This window comes from Phyllobates terribilis, unplaced genomic scaffold (assembly GCF_046119375.1).
Source record: "Phyllobates terribilis strain yellow unplaced genomic scaffold, ASM4611937v1 Scaffold_5__5_contigs__length_657084704, whole genome shotgun sequence".
Taxonomy (NCBI): Eukaryota; Metazoa; Chordata; class Amphibia; order Anura; family Dendrobatidae; genus Phyllobates; species Phyllobates terribilis.
In genome coordinates this window covers 326,651,001-326,673,139 of record NW_027362765.1, presented here as the reverse complement: position 1 = coordinate 326,673,139, position 22,139 = coordinate 326,651,001, and the positions used below count along the sequence as shown (strand labels likewise).

At 42.3% G+C, this 22,139-nt stretch overlaps 1 protein-coding gene across 4 annotated transcripts in view; it reads left to right on the top strand.

Moving 5' to 3' along the window:
* Window positions 1–22,139, top strand: part of LOC141273145 (uncharacterized) — a 127,396-nt gene that overhangs the window by 10,259 nt on the left and 94,998 nt on the right. For 3 of the 4 annotated variants that reach the window (XM_073684585.1, XM_073684587.1, XM_073684586.1), the window contains exon 2: window positions 21,044–21,126. The exons of the other annotated variant lie outside the window; for it this stretch is intronic. The gene's annotated coding sequence lies outside the window, so the exon portion shown is untranslated. The remainder of the gene's footprint in view (window positions 1–21,043; window positions 21,127–22,139) is intronic. 4 annotated transcript variants of the gene reach the window in all.

Here is a 22,139-nt window from a genome sequence, read left to right as displayed (position 1 = left end):
TACAGGTAACAGGCCTGGGTATACAGCCCCCAGGGGCGGAACAGACAAGATACAGGACAGGACCTGGCAACTCAGTTGCAAGGAACACACTGAATAAAAGTGTTGCTCAGGCACCCCCTACTGGGTGGAGGGGGTTTAAGTATCCAGTGACTCACAGCAATAGGCTGGGGAGGTATTAGGAGTGCGCACACAGTAACTATAAAAATCAGGCAGTAGCCGCGCCGCCGCCCTAAGCAATCAGACCAGAGACACAGCAGGCACCGGAGCAAAGTGTGCAGCCCAGACCGATAGGTAAGATGGCGGTCTTGCATGGTGGGAGGTGGTAAGCCATGCCAGCACGCCGCCAGGGATGTTACATCACCCACTGCTGGTTTTGGATTCCGAATACTGATGTACGATACTGACTAAATACTGAACATGTGAACGTGGCCTTAAAAAACAAAAATGGCTCCTCCCTTGAGGAATTAAATTATTTGAGTCAAAAAGGTTTTGCAACATTGAGCATGTCGCATGGAAACTCGCTCTGTCATATCAATAATTAGCTAGCAAGGAATACTTATCCACAGCTTAATAACCTCTTGCCCTTTGCACATGCTATGATGCATTTTCTTATCACTCCTCATTTCTCATGCAGATAAGTGGTGCAACTGATGAAAATCTAGTGGAGATAAACTTGTCATTCGAATGTTAGCAGTAAAAAAGCAGTAAGAAACTGTAGACTGAAAATTGAAAGGGTTTAGGACTTCTTAGTTTTTTACTATGGGCTTAAAAACTAACAGGCAGGTACTCATTGACCGCTCCTGCCGGCAACACATGTGCTCATTGTCAACAGAGCAGCTTTTCCTCTTCTGGGCTGCTCTGCCAACGGGGTGTGACTGCCGATGTCGTGGTGATTGACAGCCGGCTTCCTGCAGCATCGATCCCATGAACTGGCCTCTGGCGATTGCCAAACCCAGCGCTCGACTGATCGTAAAAAAATGAATCTACAGAGAAATAAATTCTAAATTATCTTAAAGGAAGTCTCCCTGCTCTGAAAACTGTTTCAAAGTAATCACAGATCCTTGTAGAAATCTTGTGCTACAAGAAGAAAAACCTTTTGTTTTAGTTAGCTGGATAGTTTTTGAGAACACATTCTTTATGTTTATGTTTACATGCAAAAGAGATGCTCAGCGCACTCCTACAGCTTCTCTGTGTCGCTGTCCTAGACTCTGTGGCCATGCCCATTGTGCTCTGAGCGCTTTGTTTGTGGTTTTCTCCAAAAATTATCCAGTTTGAAACTAAAGATATGTCTCCTTCTAGCGCAAGATCCCCACACGGATCTCTGATTACTTTGATACGGATTTTGGAGCTGATGAGTCCCTTTAAAACAATTGTAGATTTTATTTTTAGCAGAATTTTTTATGGGGAACATTTAAATTTTTGACTTACCTAGAATCGGCCCTGGCTATTGGTTGATATTGTAACCAGATGTAGGTAAGTTTGGCTGCTGTTTTTTCTCTGATGTTTTTTGGCTTTGATGTCCTTTTCAGTGAAATTCTTGTGGTCTCTATTGAGAGCAGCATTCACAAGGCTCAACAGGAAAGTGAGCTGAAGAGTTAATGTAGAGTGCAACATAATCCGCAGAGCAAAAGAGATAACATGGTGTAAGGGCAAGGATCAAGGAATGCACAATTCACATTACAATTAAAAAGCTTAATCATAGTCAGATGATATAATCCAGTTACTGTTTACCAAAATCATTTATTTCAAGGACAATGGGCTTGATAACTTGCCAAAATGCCACTTACAGAAAAATATCTGACAATATAAATGTAAAAGTATATTACCATGTCACACACATGAGCAAGAGTCCACAAAGAATAGATGATGAGATGATGACATTACATACCAGAAATTGAGCGTATTTTCTCATAGTTACAATCTGTCAGTAGAAATTACCTGTATGCAGTGATGCTATCTTTACCTATCTATCTATCTATCTATCTATCTATCTATCTATCTATCTATCTATCTATCTATCTATCTATCTATCTATCTATCATGTCAGACCTCTCACTAGAAATGCCACATGGGATAAATTGAGTTTTCCTGCACCAACACTGAGCTGTGTAGATAGATAGATAGATAGATAGATAGATAGATAGATAGATAGATAGATAGATAGATAGATAGATAGATAGATAGATAGATGATAGATACCCAATATGAGGCAGAAAACCACTGTTCGGGCACATGGCAGGGCTCGGAAGGGACAAAGCGCCATTTGACTTTTTTAATTCAAAATTTGCTGGAATAATTAGCGGACGCAATGTCGCATTTGGAGAGGCCCTGATGTGTTTAAACAATGGAAACCCCCCACAAGTGACCCCATTTTGGAATATAAACCCCTCAGTAAACTTATCTAGATGTGTGGTGAGCACTTTGAACCCCCAGGTGCTTCACAGAAATTTATAACGTAAAGTCGTGACAATAAAAAAATCTATTTTTTTCCACAAAAATGAACTTTCAGACCCAATTTTTTTATTTTCACAAGGGTAACAGGAGAAAATGGACCCCAAAAGTTGTTGTGCAATTTCTCATGAGTTCACTGATACCCCATATGTGGGGGAAAACCACTGTTTGAGCCCACGGCAGGGTTTGGAAGGGAAGGAGCACCATTTGACTTTTTGAACACAAAATTGGCTGGAATTGAGAACGGACACCATGTCGCATTTAGATAGCTCCTGATGTGCGTAAACAGTAGAGACCCCATTTTGGAAACTAGACCCCCTCAATGAACTTATCTACATGTGTGGTGAGCACTTTGAACCCCCAGGTGCTTCACAGAAGTTTATAACGTAGAGCCGTGAAAATAAAAAATCTCATTTTTTCCACAAAACTGAAGTTTTAGCCCCAATTTTTTTATTTTCACAAGGATAACAGGAGAAAATTGATGAAAAAGTCCTTGTGCAATTTCTCCCGAGTACGCTGATACCCCATATGTGGGGGAAAAACACTGTTTAGGCGCATGACAAGGCTCGTAATGGAAGCACCGTTTGACTTTTTGAATGCAAAATTGGCTGGAATTGAGAGCGGACGCCATGTCGCATTTGGAGAGCCCCTTATGTGTCTAAACAGGGGAAACCCCCCATAAGTGACCCCATTTTGGAGACTAGACCCCTCTAGGATCTTATCTAGATGTGTGGTGAGCACTTTGAACCCCTAGGTGCTTCATAAAAGTTTATAACGTAGAGCCATGAAAATAAAAAAAATATTTTTTTCCACAAAAATTTTCTTTTAGCCCCAAATTTTTTATTTTTACAAGGGTAACAGGAGAAAATTGACCTCTTATTTTGTTGTGCAATTTCTTATGAGTACGCCAATACCCTACATGTAATTGGGAACTACTTTTCAGGAATAGTGCAAAGGTCAGAAGGGAAGGAGCACTATATTATAGTACAGATTTTACTGTTATGGTTTGAGGGTGCCATGACCCACTAGGAGATTCCCTGAGGTGCCATAACAGCAGAATTCCCGTAAGTGACCCCATTTTAGAAACTACACCTCTAAATGAACTCATCTAAGGGTGCAGTGATCATATTGACACCACAGGTATGTCACAGAATTTTATACCATTGGGCAGTGAAGAAAAAATAATTAAATTGTTACCGCAAAAAAAATTGTTTCAGCCCCAGATTTTACATTTTCAAATGGCCATAATGGATAAAACTGGCAGCACAATTTGTCCCACAAGTTCTGCTGAATGTGGCAATACCTCATATGTGATTGTACAGTACTGCTTAGCTACACGGCGACACTCGGGAGGGATGAAGTGCTATTTGCCTCCTGGAGCGCAGATTTTCCTAGAATAGTTTGCGGACTCAATATACAGAGCCCCTAAATGCTAGAAGAGCAGAATTCCCCCTCAAGTGACCCCATTTTGGAAATTATACCCCTGCCAAACATGTGGATGCTAAATGTGGTTTAGGCACACTGGAGCTCAGAAGGTCGGGGGGGCATTAGAATTTCAAAGCGCCAAATTTGCTGAATTTCTTTTGGGGGCGAGGAGCCATTTCACTTTTCCAGAGCTTTTGTGCTACCAGTAACATGGAAGCCCCCTATGTTTACATTGACAGATTATGGACCTGAGTGGCTTTTATTTGTGGATTGAGTTGAAGCTTTTATTGGGAACATTTTACATAACATTTGGGATCACATTTATCTGGCGCTCTAAGCTGAGCAATTACTTTGGGGTTTCCATCTAAATCTCTGAATGATGTGATTCAGGTGACATCCTCCAGGGGATCCATTCACTGTAATGAGGTAGCAGAGTTACTCTGGACTCTGTCAGTGTTGTCCTTCTTTTCAGAAGTGCACAAAACTGCTGCCGACCGCGCTTTTATGCACATATAAAGATGGACACTGCTGGATCATAGGTCAGACGACGTCCACAGTGCCTACATCTGTCTCATTATAGGGAATCTTCCTCCGGGACAGTCATGTACGGGCTTGGTTTTTGCGGGACGAATTGACATATTTATTTGTACCATTTTCGGACACATGACATTTTTTGATCACTTTCTATTCCAATTTTTGGGGAGGGAGAATGAACAAAAACCGGCAAATCAGGAATTGTTTTATTTATTTTTTTTTATGCTGTTCCGTGTGTGGTAAAATTGATAAGGCAGCTTTATTCTTCGGGTCAGTACATTTACAGCGGTACCACATTTATAGCGTTTTTTTATGTTTTGGCGCTTTTACACAATAAAAAGTTTTATAGAAAAAATATTTTTTTTGCATTGCTTTATTCTGAGAGCTGTAACTTTTTTATTTTTCCACTGATGGCGGCTTGTTTTTTGCGGGACAAGATGACGTTTTCAGCGGTACCAATTTTATTTATATTAGTTTTTTTATCGCATTTTATTCTACTTTTTTCCAGTGGTATGATGATAAAGTATTGTTTGCCTCGTTTTTTGGAGGTTTTTTTTATGGCGTTCACTGAAGGGGTTAATTAGAATGACACTTTTATAGGTTGGGTCGTTCCAGACGTGGCAATACCAAATATGTGTACATTTTTTATTCTTTTTTTTTTACATAAAAATGTGTATTTATTAGTGAATATTTTTATTATTAGTATTATTATCTTGTAATTTTTTTTTACATATTTTTACAATTTTTTTTACAATATTTAACTTTTTTACTTAGTCCCTTTATGGGACTTTCACTTTTTTCTCTTTGAACAAAGGTATAATGCATTGCAATGCACTAGATTGCAGTGCATTATATCTATAGTAAAAGCTCCTGAGACCATGCTAAAAGCATGGTCTCAGGAGCTTTCCGTAGCTTGGTGACCCGGTTGTCATCATAACGACCCCAGGTCACCATGGCAACGATCGGGCCCCGCTATTACATCGCAGGGGCATCGATCTGAAGGCAGAGGGAGCTTTGGTTACACGCAGTGACAGTTTAATGCTATGACGGACACTGCACGGCAAGGAGCAGTAACTTTCATCCACTCATGCTCTGCAATGTCCGTCATTGGGTGTTATGGGGTTAAATAGTGGTATCAATAACCAAACTACATAAATTTTCATAAAAATGCATCACACGCTTCTCAACATTCAATGTGCTAAATCAAGTAGGACAAGCCACAAGACTATGCAATTTGAGGCAAGTAGCAAGTGTTGCTATAAACTGCAAATGGTCAAATTTTGAAGCCCCTTTCTCAAATTTTGTGGCATGTGGAAGGAGCATAAAAATCACAGTGAAAGCTAATTTTTTTAGCCACATAGAACCTGAAAAATCAGATCTTGTGGGATGAATGTGTGATGCCTCCTGTTCATTGTTGTTGTTAATTTCCCTGTGGGCTGCAGTATTAACTGACGGTCACAAGATGTCACTGTCTTCCTTTTCACTCCTGTACAGAACTAGGTGGAAGGTTAAGTTTTACCCAGCAACAAGAGAACAGAGATAGGTGTGTGAGAATTAACTAGAAGTTTGGCTCATAGTGGGTAGGAGCATTGGGAATCACTGGGTAGTTTAGAGATTTTGCAGGAAGTTCAGTCAGTGAGTGTGCAGAGTTCTGGAGAGAAGCAGAACTAGTTTGGAGCTGAAAGGCAGAAGGCAACAAGAATCGTGAAGGAACTTTAGAAGCGACTGAGATCAACTTCAGCAGACAAGTGGGTGAAAACTATTTAAGGGAGAGAGAATTAAAGGAAGAAGTTAGTCCAGTGTTGGCCAGATGTGGGAGGCCCTGTAGAGATGGGTCTTGCACAGCTGAGGACATGGTAGACAGACACTGCTCCAAGGGAGGTCCTTGTTAAGGGATCACATGTGACTGTTTGGGTGCAGGGTTCACAGCGTAACATATTGACTCGTGTCCCTGCATCGGGAAGATGGAGGTTCATCTTATTTGCTCTGCTTATTTACTGTCTACATGTATAGTGGACACCTCCGTATGAAACAGAAGAAGTTGTAAAGTGTGCTGTCTGCTGCTTGGGGAACCTAAGTGTGTTGCCAAGTAAAGAGTGCCTTCTTTTTATGAATGTGCCTAATGGACCTTGTGAGCAGTCCAATGGGACTTGCCTGAAGGTGAAGGTTCCAATAGCAACACTGCCAGCAAACACGCACACATCCAGAACTCTTATTTTGTTTGTAACGTGCAGGGGTGTTGGACTCATGACATTCGCCTACGGCTATCACTCTGGGCACCATTACATTAGCACTGTCCAACATTGTGCGTCCCAGCGGTTGGAAGAAAAATTACAAGCTGGAATGAAAGCAAAAGGTGCACAAACCTCTGCATGAAAGGATGATTACATTAGAAGAATGTCACATAGTGATCTATTCTGTACTGCAAGTGAAATTACATGTCACATACCAAACCTAAGGTGTCAGACAGTGTCTACACAAACCATCAGATGGTGTTTGCATGACATTAGGCTATGAGCCAAACATCCAGCTACAGTTATTCCATTGACCTCTTGCCACTGTTTTCCAGGGTATCTTGGTATAGAGCAAGACGTCAATGGAGGCTCAAATGGAGGTCTATCCTCTTTTGAGCTTTTGACTTGGACATAATGATTGGTAGAGATTGACCTACAGACCACGTGAACAACGTCATGAAGAAGCCTTCAAGAAGGAACGTGACATCACACCTACTCCCAGTATTATGGTGTGGGGTGGCGTAATATATGGTAGCCAGATGCCCCATGTCTTCATTTTGTTCCAATAACAGTTTGGCCTTACATCGATTTGGTTATGGAACTAGTGGTACAATGATTTGTTGAAAGTGTCCCAGAATCAGTTTGTCAACTCAACAAGGTTAGGTCGCATTGTTACCCATACTACTGTGAGCAGTCTATGTGGCCTAAATGTGCTACCATGGCCTGCAGTTTCTCCTGATTTCTCTCATTCAGCACATCTGGGATGTCATTGGCAATTACAAAAGGAGCTGTCAGCAGTGGAACTTGATTATTTGTGTACCCAAGTGCATTCAAAACATTTCTGAGAAAATCATTAATAATCTCATTAATAGTTTCCAAAACGTGTAAGTGTGGGGACTTCTGTACTTGGTACTTGATACTGAATAAATTGTGATGTATTAACAATTTTGTTTCCATTTTTTTATCATTTGCGTTTCACTAACATGTGTATCCATCCATGATTTCTACCCTTATATCTTCCTTCTTGATTTTATAATTTCAATGTTGAAGAGTGTTCATAGAGACAAGCATGATTCATTAAGCAAAACTATCACAGTGAAAAGTACAATATTATCCATGATACAAATAATAATCTCATATATACATTAAATGCTATAATTACGTCAATTAAAGGGAATAAATCAGTAGGATCAATCCTCCTAAGCCGTCTATATGGACATGCAGGTTATAGGTAGCTGAAGAAATGATACCTTGTTATCTATAATCTAATATCTTATTTCAGAGAAGTCCATTTTTTTTATTATATGTAAATAAGCTGCTCAGATCTATGGGCCGGACACAGATGTCCCAGAGACTCCAGAGCTTATTTTAAATGAAAGGGGGCATTAGACGTGTGAGACATGTAGATCAGGAAAGCAAACTGTCAATCATTACATGTCTCACTGGTAATGTCCCCTTTCATTTAAAATAAACTATGGAGGCAGATTATCAAGGAGATCTATGTCCGGCCCATAGATCTTAACAGCCAGCTCATTTACACATTAAGAAAAATGTCGACTTTAAAACATCAGACCACAGATATTATATAAAGGTATCATTTTATTCAACTTTCTATGACCTACATGCCCATATATACTTCTTAGGAGGGTTGATCCTACTGACAGATTCCCAGTATGGGTGTTTGGTAAACAGTTGACAATGTCTCACCTAGAAACTCCATGCATCCCCAACAGTATAACTAGGTCTCAATTTTGGTGTTTTTTATTCTAAACAAGTCATGTACAAGCATTACCAATCCCTTCTAGGCATGTTGGAGTGTTACAGTCATATCTATATCACATCATATCTTTTTGTTGTGCAATATGTACACAAGACTGAATGATCACATCACCTGGCCCATTCACAGTAGGCATAATAAGCAATCAGCGCTATTGAACCTTTTGCAATGTGCCTGCAAAGCCAACCATATACTGTACCTTTTAGGCAGTTTTTCAGTCCTCATTTGGAACCTACTTAACGCCTGCTTTTTATTTAACATGTAAAACTTCCATTCCACAACTGAAAACATGTTCCATGATTTCTAGCACTCAGCTCACAGAGGCCGCACTGAGCTCCGGCATGCAGTGCTTGTCCATCACTTCCTCCCAGAGTGCTGATGTGCATAATACAACACCAACACTCCAATCTCTCTGGATTATTCTGCCCATTTATGGGGCATGGCATCACCATCACAGGGAGGCTGTCTACTTATGTAGCCAGACCACCTGTGAAGGCTGATGCAGAGGCGTAGCTAGGGGTTCAGCTCAGGGGGAGGTGAAACATCTCAGTGGGCACCTAGCCCCTGACTACAACTATGGTGGCGCACTCTAATCATGGGTATAGGGGAACCTCAGCAAGTGACCCTGCTGTAACTGAAAAAAAATCTCCTTAAAGACCACCACTGATATTACTGCTATATAGTGACCATATAATGGTAGATACCAGTCCTGCAGAACATGTAAGAAATTACAGTACAGTTATAGATGACTTACAGCTGACGTTCTTCTGGTGGAGTCGTTCACTTTTCCACTCTTTTCCATCTGGCCCAGACTGACATGATGACTTCTCCAGCCAAGGCTCGTCTGCAGAGATTACAACAAAGACACATCTGACTTCTCACGTTTCCAGCATCATCCCCATCTATTATCAACCTGCATAATCTCCTTATCTTGCTGATAACCAAATACTGTCCCTATTACCACTCTTTAATGGACCCCACAGTTGCCCGCACACTGTATAAAGGCCCCCACAGTAGTCCCCACACTGTTATATGGCCCCCCACAGTTTATCATAACACATCTTCTCATTTAAAGTTTTCTCTGTATTTTCATGACTATGAAAATTGTACATTCACACTGAAGGCATCAAAACTATGAATTAACACATGTGGAATTATATACTTAACAAAAAAGTGTGAAACAACTGAAAATATGTCTTATATTCTAGGTTCTTCAAAGTAGCCACCTTTTGCTTTGTTGACTGCTTTGCACACTCTTGGCATTCTCTTGATGAGCTTCAAGAGGTAGTCACCGGAAATGGTTTTCACTTCACAGGTGTGCCCTGTCAGGTTTAATAAGTGGGATTTCTTGCCTTATAAATGGGGTTGGGACCATCAGTTGTGTTGTGCAGAAGTCAGGTGGATACACAGCTGATAGTCCTATTGAATAGACTGTTAGAAATTGTATTATGGCAAGAAAAAAGCAGCTAAGTAAAGAAAAACGAGTGGCCATCATTACTTTAAGAAATGAAGGTCAGTCAGTCCGAAAAATTGGGAAAACTTTGAAAGTGTCCCCAAGTGCAGTTGCAAAAACCATCAAGCGCTACAAAGAAGCTGGCTCACATGAGGACCGCCCCAGGAAAAAAAGACCAAGAGTCACCTCTGCTTCTGAGGATAAGTTTATCCAAGTCACCAGCCTCAGAAATCGCAGGTTAACAGTAGCTCAGACTAGGGACCAGATCAATGCCACACAGAATTCTAGCAGCAGACACATCTCTACAACAACTGTTAAGAGGAGACTTTGTGCAGCAGGCCTTCATGGTAAAATAGCTGCTAGGAAACCACTGCTAAGGACAGGCAACAAGCAGAAGAGACTTGTTTGGGCTAAAGAACACAAGGAATGGACATTAGACCAGTGGAAATCTGTGCTTTGGTCTGATGAGTCCAAATTTGAGATCTTTGGTTCCAACCACCGTGTTTTTGTGCGACGCAGAAAAGGTGAACGGATGGACTCTACATGCCTGGTTCCCACCGTGAAGCATGGAGGAGGAGGTGTGATGGTGTGGGGGTGCTTTGCTAGTGACACTGTTGGGGATTTATTCAAAATTGAAGGCATACTGAGCCAGCATGGCTACCACAGCATCTTCCAGCGGCATGCTATTCCATCCGGTTTGCGTTTAGTTGGACCATCATTTATTTTTCAACAGGACAATGACCCCAAACACACCTCCAGGCTGTGTAAGGGCTATTTGACCAAGTAGGAGAGTGATGGGGTGCTATGTCAGATGACCTGAACCCAATCGAGATGGTTTGGGGTGAGCTGAACTGCAGAGTGAAGGCAAAAGGGCCAACAAGTGCTAAGCATCTCTGGGAACTCCTTCAAGATTGCTGGAAGACCATTTCCGGTTACTACCTCTTGAAGCTCATCAAGAGAATGCCAAGAGTGTGTAAAGCAGTCATCAAAGCAAAAAGTGGCGACTTTGAAGAACCTAGAATATAAGATATATTTTCAGTTGCTTCACACTTTTTTGTTAAGTATATAATTCCACATGTGTTAATTCATAGTTTTGATGCCTTCAGTGTGAATGTACAATTTTCATAGTCATGAAAATACAGAAAAATCTTTAAATGAGACGGTGTGTCCAAACTTTTGGTCTGTACTGTATATTCATTCTCAACTTTGTGGGGATTTATTTTTTTTAATAAAAGGTTTTATAATGGGGTTTTTATGTTAGTTAGCCTGGATTTACAATATGAGATGATACAAATACTGCAATGATAGGACCTTGACCCCAGCTGCAGGACTGCGCTACGTCACATGGTATATACAGTGGTGGCCAAAAGTATTGGCACCCCTGCAATTCTGTAAGACAACACTCAGTTTCTTCCTGAAAATGATTGCAATCACAACTTCTTTGGTATTATCATCTTCATTTAATTTGCTTGCAAGGAAAAAACACAAAAGAGAATGAAGCAAAAATCAAATCATTGATCATTTCACACAAAACTCCAAAAATGGGCCAGACAAAAGTATTGGCACCCTCAGCCTAATACTTGGTTGCGCAACCTTTAGCCAAAATAACTGCGAATAACCGCTTCCGGTAACCATCAATGAGTTTCTTACAATGCTCTGCTGGAATTGTAGACCATTCTTCTTGGGCAAACTGCTCCAGGTCCCTGATATTTGAAGGGTGCCTTCTCCAAACTGCCATTTTGAGATCTATCCACAGGTGTTCTATGGGATTCAGGTCTGGACTCATTGCTGGCCACCTTAGAAGTCTCCAGTGCTTTCTCTCAAACCATTTTATAGTGCTTTTGGAAGGGGGTTTTGGGTCATTGTCCTGCTGGAAGACCCATGACCTCTGAGGGAGACCCAGCTTTCTCACACTGGGGCCTACATTATGCTGCAAAATTTGTTGGTAGTCTTCAGATTTCATAATGCCATGCACACGGTCAAGCAGTCCAGTGCCAGAGGCAGCAAAGCAACCCCAAAACATCAGGAAACCTCCGCCATGTTTGACTGTAGGGACCGTGTTATTTTCTTTGATTGCCTCTTTTTTTTTCCTGTACACTCCATGTTGATGCTTTTTCCCAAAAAGCTCTACTTTTGTCTCATCTGACCAGATAACATTCTTCCAAAACGTTTTAGGCTTTCTCAGGTAAGTTTTGGCAAACTCCAGCCTGGCTTTTTTATGTCTAGGGGTAAGAAGTGGGGTCTTCCTAGGTATCCTACCATACAGTCCCTTTTCACTCAGACGCCGACGGATAGTACGGGTTGACACTGTTGTACCCTCGGACTGCAGGGCAGCTTGAACTTGTTTGGATGTTAGTCGAGGTTCTTTATCCACCATCTGCACAATCTTGCGTTGAAATCTTTCGTCAATTTTTCTTTTCCGTCCACATCTAGGGAGGTTAGCCACAGTGCCATGGGCTTTAAACTTCTTGATGACACTGCGCACGGAAGACACAGGAACATTCAGGTCTTTGGAGATGGACTTGTAGCCTTGAGATTGCTCATGCTTCCTCAAAATTTGGTTTCTCAAGTCCTCAGACAGTTCTTTGGTCTTCATTCTTTTCTCCGTGCTCAATGTGGTACACACAAGGACACAGGACATAGGTTGAGTCAACTTTAATCCATGTTAACTGGCTGCAAGTGTGATTTAGTTATTGCCAACACCTGTTAAGTGCCACAGGTAAGTTACAGGTGCTGTTAATTACACGAATTAGAGAAGCATCACATGATTTTTCAAACAGTGCCAATACTTTTGTCCACCCCCTTTTTTAGGCTTGGTGTGGAATTATATCCAATTTGGCTTTAGGACAATTCTTTTTGTGTTTTTTCATTGAAGACAAATTAAATGAAGATAATAATACCAAAGAATTTGTGATTGCAATCATTTTCAGGAAGAAACTGAGTATTATCTGACAGAATTGCAGGGGTGCCAATACCATTTTAGGTCAATTAGGATTACCATAATTTGTAATATTTGCCAAATGCCAGAATAATGAGAGAGGGAAGGTTTAAGGCATTTTTTTAATTACTGCAAAGTCAAAAGTTTACATACACTAAGATTACTATGCCTTTACCAATTCTGGACTCCCCATATGATGATGTGTCTGGAAGCTTTTGATAGGTTTTTTGGCAACATCTGAATTAGAGACACACCTGTGGATATATTTTAATGCACACCTGAAACACACTGCTTCTTTGTGTAGCATCATGGGAAAGTCTAAAGACATCAGCCAAGATATCAGGAAGAGAATTGTGGACTTGCACAAATCTGGCTCAACCTTAGGTACAATTTCAAGATACCTGAAGGTGCTTCGTTCAACTGTACAAACAATTATACACAAGTACAAACAAGATGGGAATGTACAGCCATCATACCGCTCAGGAAGGAGATGGATTCTGTGTCCCAGAGATAAACGTGCTTTGGTCCGACATGTCCATATCAACCCAAGGACAAAAGCAAAAGACCTTGTGAAGATGATGGCGGAAGCTGGTAAGATTGTGTCAATATCCACAGTGAAACGAGTACTTTATCAACATGGGCTGAAAGGCCACTCTGCCAGGAAGAAGTCATTGCTCGAAAAGAAACATAAAAAAGCCAGATTAATGTTTGAAAATGCACACAGGAACAAAGACCTTAATTTCTGGAGACATGTCTTGTGGTCTGATGAAACTATAATTCAACTTTTTGGGCATAATGACCCTTGTTACGTTTGGAGGAAAAATTGAGACGCTTGGAATCCTAATAACACCATCCCAACTGTGAAACACGGGGGTGGCAGCATCATGTTGTGGGGTTGTTTTGCTGCAGGAGGGACTGGTGCACTTCACAAAATAGATGGCATCATGAGAAAAGAAGATTGTGTGGCAATACTGAAGCAACATCTCAAGACATCAGGAAGTTAAAGCTTGGGCAGAAATGGGTCTTCCAAATGGACAATAACCCGAAGCCTGCTGCCAAAATGGTAACAAAATGGCTTAAGGATAACAACATCAGTGTTTTGGAGTGGCCATCACAAAGCCCTGATCTCAATCCTATTGAAAATTTATGGGCAAAGCTGAAAAGGCAGGTGCGAGCAAGGTGACCTACAAACCTGGATCAGTTACACCACTTTCGTCAGGAAGAATGGGCCCAAATTCTGACCAACTATTGTGAGAAGCTTGTGGAAGGCTATCCCAAGCGTTTGACCCAAGTCATTCAGTTTAAGGGCAATGTTATCAAATACTAATGACATGTATGAAAACTTTTGACTTTGCAGTAAGTAATAAAAATGTCTTAAAACATTCTCTCTCTCTCTCTCATTATTCTGGCATTTGGCAAATATTAAAAATTATGGTAATCCTAATTGACCTAAAACGGAAAGGTTTATTCTAATTTCATGTCAGATATTGAGAAAAACATGCATGTGTGTCTTTTTATATAGTGGATGTAAACTTCTTGTTTCAACTGTATATATGAAGAAGGAAAGAGACATATTCAAATCAGTGGTGTCCTGCAGACGGGGGTCACGTCTATCAGTGCAGTGCGTAATACTGACCAGTCATGTCTATCCCTCTATCCGCTGCACGATGAAATTTATAGCAGCTGCTTTGAAGTCTTTTACAGATCGGGTGATGCCCGGTCGACTCCCATGGACAGTGATCCCATCTGTTTAAAAGTTCAAGCAGCCCCCATAAGTGTGCAATTTGGGCGTGTCTGCAGTATGATGGAGGCAGCTGTCCCAGGTACAGTGCCGGCACCCAGCATCCCAGGGTCATATGCTCTTTTGCCGCCCAGCCCATCCCTAGGTCTCTGAAAAACAGACTGCGGTAGTGCAGGGAGATTATGTCTCCCTGCTCTACTGCCGAGATGAACTATATAACTGATATAGTTCAGTGTAGCGCAGCGACCGCACCCTCTGTCCTCCCGGTAGCTATGCTCAGGGTTGGACTGGGGTGTCTGGGACCTACAGGGAGAATTGACTCTAGGGGCCCACCCTACAGCTATATGCAAATACATGTTAGCCATTATCCCTGTTATAGTGGAGTGGCAGGTGGAATGTCTGACCATAGAAACATTCATTCTCTTTGGGTTTCCAGAAAAAAACAGCGCTCACAGCCAGTGAGGAAATAAATGGATCAGTGGTTAAGTCTCACATGCCGCTCCAGTCTAATGGGGATAAAAGCTCCATATTCTACTGAATGGGTCCCGGCAGTCGGACGCCCTCCAATCAATACGTTGTCACTTATCCTGTGGAGAGGTGATTACTTTTTTCCACCGGAGAACCCATGTAAATGCATCTCTGCCGCTGTGTTCCAAGTATTTAATCTCTAATGGAAATAAAGAATCTTCTCCTAGTTAATATCAGAGAGAACAAATGACTACCATACACAACACAATCCATTATACCAAGACCAATAATACCACATACAAGGAAGAAATACCACCACACTGTGACCAGACCACATAGTTCCAGCATATAGTGGCCAAGTGATATCACATACAAGGGACAAATACTGTCAAACCATGACCAGACCACATATTACCACTACATAATGATCGAATAATGCCACATACAAGGGACAAACACTGTCACATCATGACCAGACCACATATTACCACCACATAGTGGCCAAATAATACCACATACAAGGGACAAATGCTGCGACACCATGACCAGACCACATATTACCACCACATAGTGACCGAATAATACTACATACAAGGGACAAATACTGCTACACCATGACCAGACCACATATTACCACGACATAGTGATCGAATAATAGCACATACAAGGGACAAATACTGCTACACCATGACCAGACCACATAGTGACCGAATAATACCACATACAAGGGACAAACACTGCCACACCATGACTGACCAGACCACATATTACCACCAGTGACCGAATAATACCACACACAAGAGACAAATACCGCCACACCATCACCAGACCACACATTACCACCACATAGTGACCGAATAATACAACATACAAGCATTATACACATGAGCTCTGTATATAGTGTACAGGTAATACAGGGATCACCAGTGACATAATACACAGGAGCTCTGTTTATAGTGTGCATGTACATGTAATACACTGACTCACCAGTGACGTATCTAAGTGAAGTCTTTCATCTTCACTTTTCTACTTCATTTGGCACAGACCGCCATCACGTCTTCCATCCAAGACTCGCCTCTGCAGAAAATAACACAGTTATCAATAGCTGATCGCTAATAGAGCACATTCCCAACTTTTTCCCCAACTCCTACACTATGTCAGATGAATAGAAAAAATGATGCAGTGCCGCCTTGCACAGTAACACAACCTCCTCTTTTTGCTCCCCCCATGAAAAACATTTTCCTAAATAGTAAATTATATTACAATAATAATAATGTCCCTAATTGAATCCTAAAAAGTAATTATGTTCCCCACTTGCCACCATAAACTAATAATGTATGTTCCTCAATATGGCCCCCAAACAGTAATTAAGTACCTTATCCTGGCCCCCTTTATTTAATAATGTACCCCAGCTTGTCCCCCTATATCTCTTGTCCAGCCTAGCACACATATGTGCATCCTGGCCTCCAGATAGCCATCCTGGCCCCCATATGTGCATCCTGGCCCCATATGTCTCTTGTCCTGACCCACATATATCCCTTGTCCTGGCCCCCCATATATCCATCCTGGCCCCCATATGTCCCTTGTCCTGCCCCTCCCCCCATAGAGCCATCCTGTCCCCCATATGTCCCTTGGCCTGGCTCCCCCCATATATCCATCCTTGCCCCCATTTGTCTTTTGTCTTGGCCCCCCCATATATTCATCCTGGCCCCCATATTCCTTGTCCTGCTTGCCCCCATATAGCCATCTGGCCCCCCATATGTCCATTGTCCTGGCCACCCCCCATATATCCCTTGTCTTGCCCCCCATATAACTATCCTGGCCCCCATATATCCATTGTCTTGGCCCCCCATATATCCATCCTTGCCCCCATATATCCATTGTCCTGGCCCCCATATCCCTTGTCCTGCCCCCCACCATATAGCCATCCTGGCCCCCATATATTCATGCTGACCCTCATGCCTGCCCCCCATATACCCAAGCTGGGCCCCATATCCCTTGTCCTGCCCCATATATAACAATTCTGGCCCCCCATATATCCATGCTGACCCTCATATCCCTTGCCTGCCCCCCATATACCCATGCTGGCCCCCATAACCCTTGTACTGCCCCCACATATAGCTATCCTGCCCCCATATCCCTTTTCCTGCCCCCATATAGCCATCCTGGCCCCCATATGTTCACTGTCCTGGCCCCCCCATATATTCATCCTGGCCCCCATATATTCATCCTGGCCCACATATCCCTTGTCCTGCTACTCCCCCCCATATATCCATATGTCTCCTGCCCTGCCCCCCCATATATACATGATGGCCACCATATCCCTTGTCCTGCCCCCACATATATCCATCCTGGTCCCCATATCCCTTGTCTTGCTCCCCCCGCCATCCATTCTGGCCCCCATATCCCTTGTCCTGCTACTCCTCCCATATAACCATCCTGGACCCCATATCCCTTGTCCTGCCCCCCATATATCCATGCTGGACCCCACATCACTTGTCCTGCCCCCAGATATAGCTTTCCTGGCTTCCTCCCTATATCCATGCTAGCCCCCCATATATCCATGCTGGCCACCTATATATCAATGCTGGGCCCCATATCCCTTGTCCTGCCCCACATATATCCATGCATGCCCCCATATCCCTTGTCCTGCCCCCACATATAGCTATCCTGCACCCCATATTTTACATGATGGCCCCCATATGCCTTGTCCTGCCCCTTCATATTTCCATGCTGGCCCCCCCTTCATATACCCATGCTGGCTCCCCCCTTCATATACCCATGCTGGCCCCCCCTTCATATACCCATGCTGGCCCCTTGCTCCCGCATCATGCCACATCCACAGAAGGAATAAAAAAAGCATTCCTCTTACCTTCCTGCGCTCCCTGCGCCACACAGAGTTCTCCTATACAGATCCGGAGCGCTCATGTTAAAATAGTCGCCGACCTAGCAGAGGCCGGCGACTGACTGGAGTGTGTCTGTCGCAGCCGGTGCATGACAGTGACGTCATACGCTGGCGATGCCAGATCGTCAGTGTTCATTGGAATGTGCGACCCGGCGGTTTAGGTAATAAACACTGCGTGCGCGCGTCCCTGCGCATACTCTGCCTGCGCTTTTAAAGGCCCCGTGCCCCTTAAAAACTGCAGGTTTTTTTTTTTTTTGCTTTTGCTTCCCCCTCTCCTCTGCAGCAAGGGCCCATCGGGGAATTCCCGCATACCCCGCCAGGCCAGTCCAACCCTGGCTCCACTGCTGGGCTGGTGTCTATACCACAGTCCTGGACCAGATCGCAGACAGGAAATGAACCCTCAGATGATTGACTTCTGAATTAACACAGTTCACTGCAGTTTAAATTTCATACATTCAATGTTTTCATACATCTTATAGCGTGCTTACAGAGGCTGCTGTATTATTTTTTTCAGCTTGCAGCTGTTCACACTTGCTTTTTCTGTTAGGAGATGCTGGTTTTTGTTTTTATGTAGTATATTATTGCAGGTGTTGACTGACTCCGTTTCTGACTGAGCATTCATCCCATCAGCATAAAGCTCTTTTTAGTCTGTGCTGGATGAGATGAGGGGATCCAACAAAAATCTAAATTAAATGTTCGCGCAGATTTTCCCAGGAAATTCTATTCGCAGAGAAGATATTCTCCGAGAATGTAATGTCCCTTATTATCTCTCCAGACCCCAGAGTATATTAAACATAATATGTAAAAAAAAAAAGTAAAATATACTTCTACTCACCTTACCTCTGACATCTGCAGCCCGTTTGCCCCTCATTTTCACCCATCCGGTCCTCCTTGCATCTTCAGAACGCTGCCATCGCGTGCACCAAAGGTCATGACATCATGGTGGGCGCCATGACCTCCAGTGCACAAACGCAGAGCTCTCCCAGGACTCGTAAAACCCAGAAACCCCGACTAAACGAGTGGCAGCTATCTGATCATGTGACGAGGACAGGACTGTGAGGAGCAGAGGGGCCAGAGCGCTAAGCAATAAGGGAAGTATAAGGATTTTTTTAACATTTAGATGGTTTATTATGGTTCAGAAAATTGGCAGTTGACGGCTGCCATTTTGCTGAATCCATGCGAAAGCACATTACAAAAAATCTGCCTTTTGGCAAATGCGGATTTTTGTAAAATTTGATGAGAAGTCAATTCCACTCGACTTTATTCACTCATCTGGACCCTACCCGCCCTTTAAGTTTGTAGGTCTTTAGCCCGGGAGAAGCATATTTGATAAATATTAGGATTAGGGTTCCTAAGGATACTCCCTGTCGAAGCTGGTGGGCTCTCATGAGTTGGCCAAATTGTTCACAAAGTACCTTCACTTTATAAGTAGATTCTATATACAGTGGCTTGCAAACATATATACCCACCTTGGCATTTTTCGTGTTTTGCTAACTCACAACCTGATATTTCACTGTTTTTTTGAGAGTTTGCATTAGTTCATGTAAAGAAAATGCCTACAACTGTGAACATTTGATTTTCTTTTTATTGTGAAGCAAACAAAAAGTAGGACAAAATTACTGAAAACTTCACTGTGCTTAACTATTCACCCCCCTAAAGTCAGTAGAGCCTCCTTTTGTGGCAATTACAGCTGCAAGTTGTTTTGGATAAGTCTCTATGTACTTTCCACATCTTGCCACTAAAATTTTTGCCAAAACTGCTACAGTTCCTTCAAGTTAGATGGTTTCCTCTGGTGAACAGCATTCTTCAAGTTTTACCATAAATTCTCAATTGGATTAAGGTCTGGGCTTTGACTAGGCCACTTCAAAACTTTTACATGTTTCCCCTTAAACCACATGAGTGTTCATTTAGCAGTATGCTTTTGGTCATTGTCTTGCTTGAAGGTGAACCTCCGTTCTAGTCTCAAATCACTGACAGACTGAAACAGGTTTTACTGAAGAATATCCCTATATTTCGCACCATCCATCTTACCCTCAACTCTCATCATTTTCCCTGCTCCTGAAACACATCCCCACAGCATGAGGCTGACACCATCATGTTTCACTGTGGGGATGGTGTTCTTGGGGTGATGAGTTGTGTTGGTTTGGCCAAAAAGTACAATTTTGGTCTCATCTGACTGCCTTCCTCCATAAATTTGGGGAGTCTCCCACATATCTTTTGGCAAACTCAAAATGAGCCTTACAATTTTTTTTTCTGTAAGTAAAGTCTTTTTTCTGCCCACTCTTCCATAAAGGCCAACTCTATGAAGTGTACTGCTTTTTGTGCTCTTATGGACAGATACTCCAGTCTCTGCTTGGGGACTCTGCAACTCGTTCAGTATCATCTTTGGTCTCTGTGCTGAATCTCTGATTAATGGAGGCAGCACAATGTGGTTTGTCCTGATGATGAAGAGGTAAGATGATCTCGAAATGCTTTAGGAAGGTGAGTCACAGTGCTCATTTCATGTGGTGTTGGTGCAGTGTGTTGGCCATTGTTGCTGTGGTTTTGTGCTTGTGGGGCGGCGCGGCCTGGAGTCATGGGGACTCGGACTTGCAGCATGGGTGCTGTGAGGCACCAGGCCGCCCGCCCTGCTGGTGCATTGTCGCTGCGGTGGTGGTTGGCGCACGGCTCCGCTCCCGTTCAGGCAGGAAATGTTAGGACCCACTACGAGGTTTGCTGTGACGTGGCAGTGGGCTTCATACAGTCTGATCAGAATGTTAAACTAAGAACCTCATGTTCAGTTTTATATATTTTTGCCGAGAGGCATTAGATCAACGTATGTTTTTGGAGGTGTTGTCCATTCTCTTTTTCAGCTTAATGCATGACCTCGAAATGCTTTGACAAATAAAACCATACCCATACCGCATCTGGCCTCCTATGGTATGTTTGATTTTTGGCAGCGCAATTTTACTTCCACTTTCATCTCCAAGTTTGCTTACTATCTGTTTGGTGGATCTGCACCAGCCGTCTTTGCTTACAAGCTAACAAAGGGGTTGTGACTTTCACAACCCGCCAGGTGAGCAAATCCCGTTTTACTCTTCCTTTTTTAAGACCCTATTGCATTTATTGTCATTTCAGTTTTTATCTACACACAAGATCTCAATCCTGTAGCAGTGACCCTGACTCCTGTGACCTCTTTTCGCTGCCGCTCGGCCTTCCTGGTAAGCTACATTCGGACTATAAGATGCACCCTCATTTTCCTCCCAACTTTGGGGGAAAAAAGTGCGTCTCATAGTCTGCAAAATATGGTACATAGAAAGATATGAGAAAGACTTATGTGTTTAGGGCCAAAACGTAGCTTTTTTCATATTGAAATACAGCCTATATTTTTACTATATCATTTAGAGGCCTGCACACTGCTGCTTGCTTATTTGTTTCTACTTTTTTCTTACTAAATAAATACTAACTATTGCTCACCAAGATAATTTATTTAAAAGACAATGGGCAATTGTACTGTCTTTAGCAACTTGCCAGGTTGCCATTTCCAGAATAATGTCTGGCAATATGAATTTTAAAGTACATTACAAGTATCATGCCATGACTAATACAGATGAGCAATAGTCCACAAATTGAAAGATGATGACATTATATACCAGAAATCGAGTTTAATTTCTCAAAATTAAAATCTGCCAGTAGAAATTACCTGGCTGCAGTGATGTTGTCTCTATCTATCTATCTATCTATCTATCTATCTATCTATCTATCTATCTATCTATCTATCTATCTATCTATCTATCTACCTATCTATCTTTTAAATTTTTCAGGCTTTGTTTCATTGCAGCCATTTGGTGAATTCTAAAAACTTCATTTTTTTCTCTTTAAAGTACACTCTGCACCCTATCTTGACTGAAAAAAAACAGAAATGTAGAAATTTTTGCAAATTTATTAAAAAAGAAAAACAGAAATATCAGATGGTCATAAGTATTCAGACCCTTTGCTCAGACACTCATATTTAAGTCACATGATGTCCATTTCCTTGTGATCCTACTTGAGATGGCTCTACTCCTTCATTGGAGTCCAGCTGTCTTTAATTAAACTGATAGAACTTGATTTGGAAAGGCACACACCTGTCTACCTGTCTATATAAGACCTCACAGCTCACAGTGCACGTCAGACCAAATGAGATTCATGAGCTCAAAGGAAATGCCCAAGGAGCTCAGAGGCAGAATTGTGG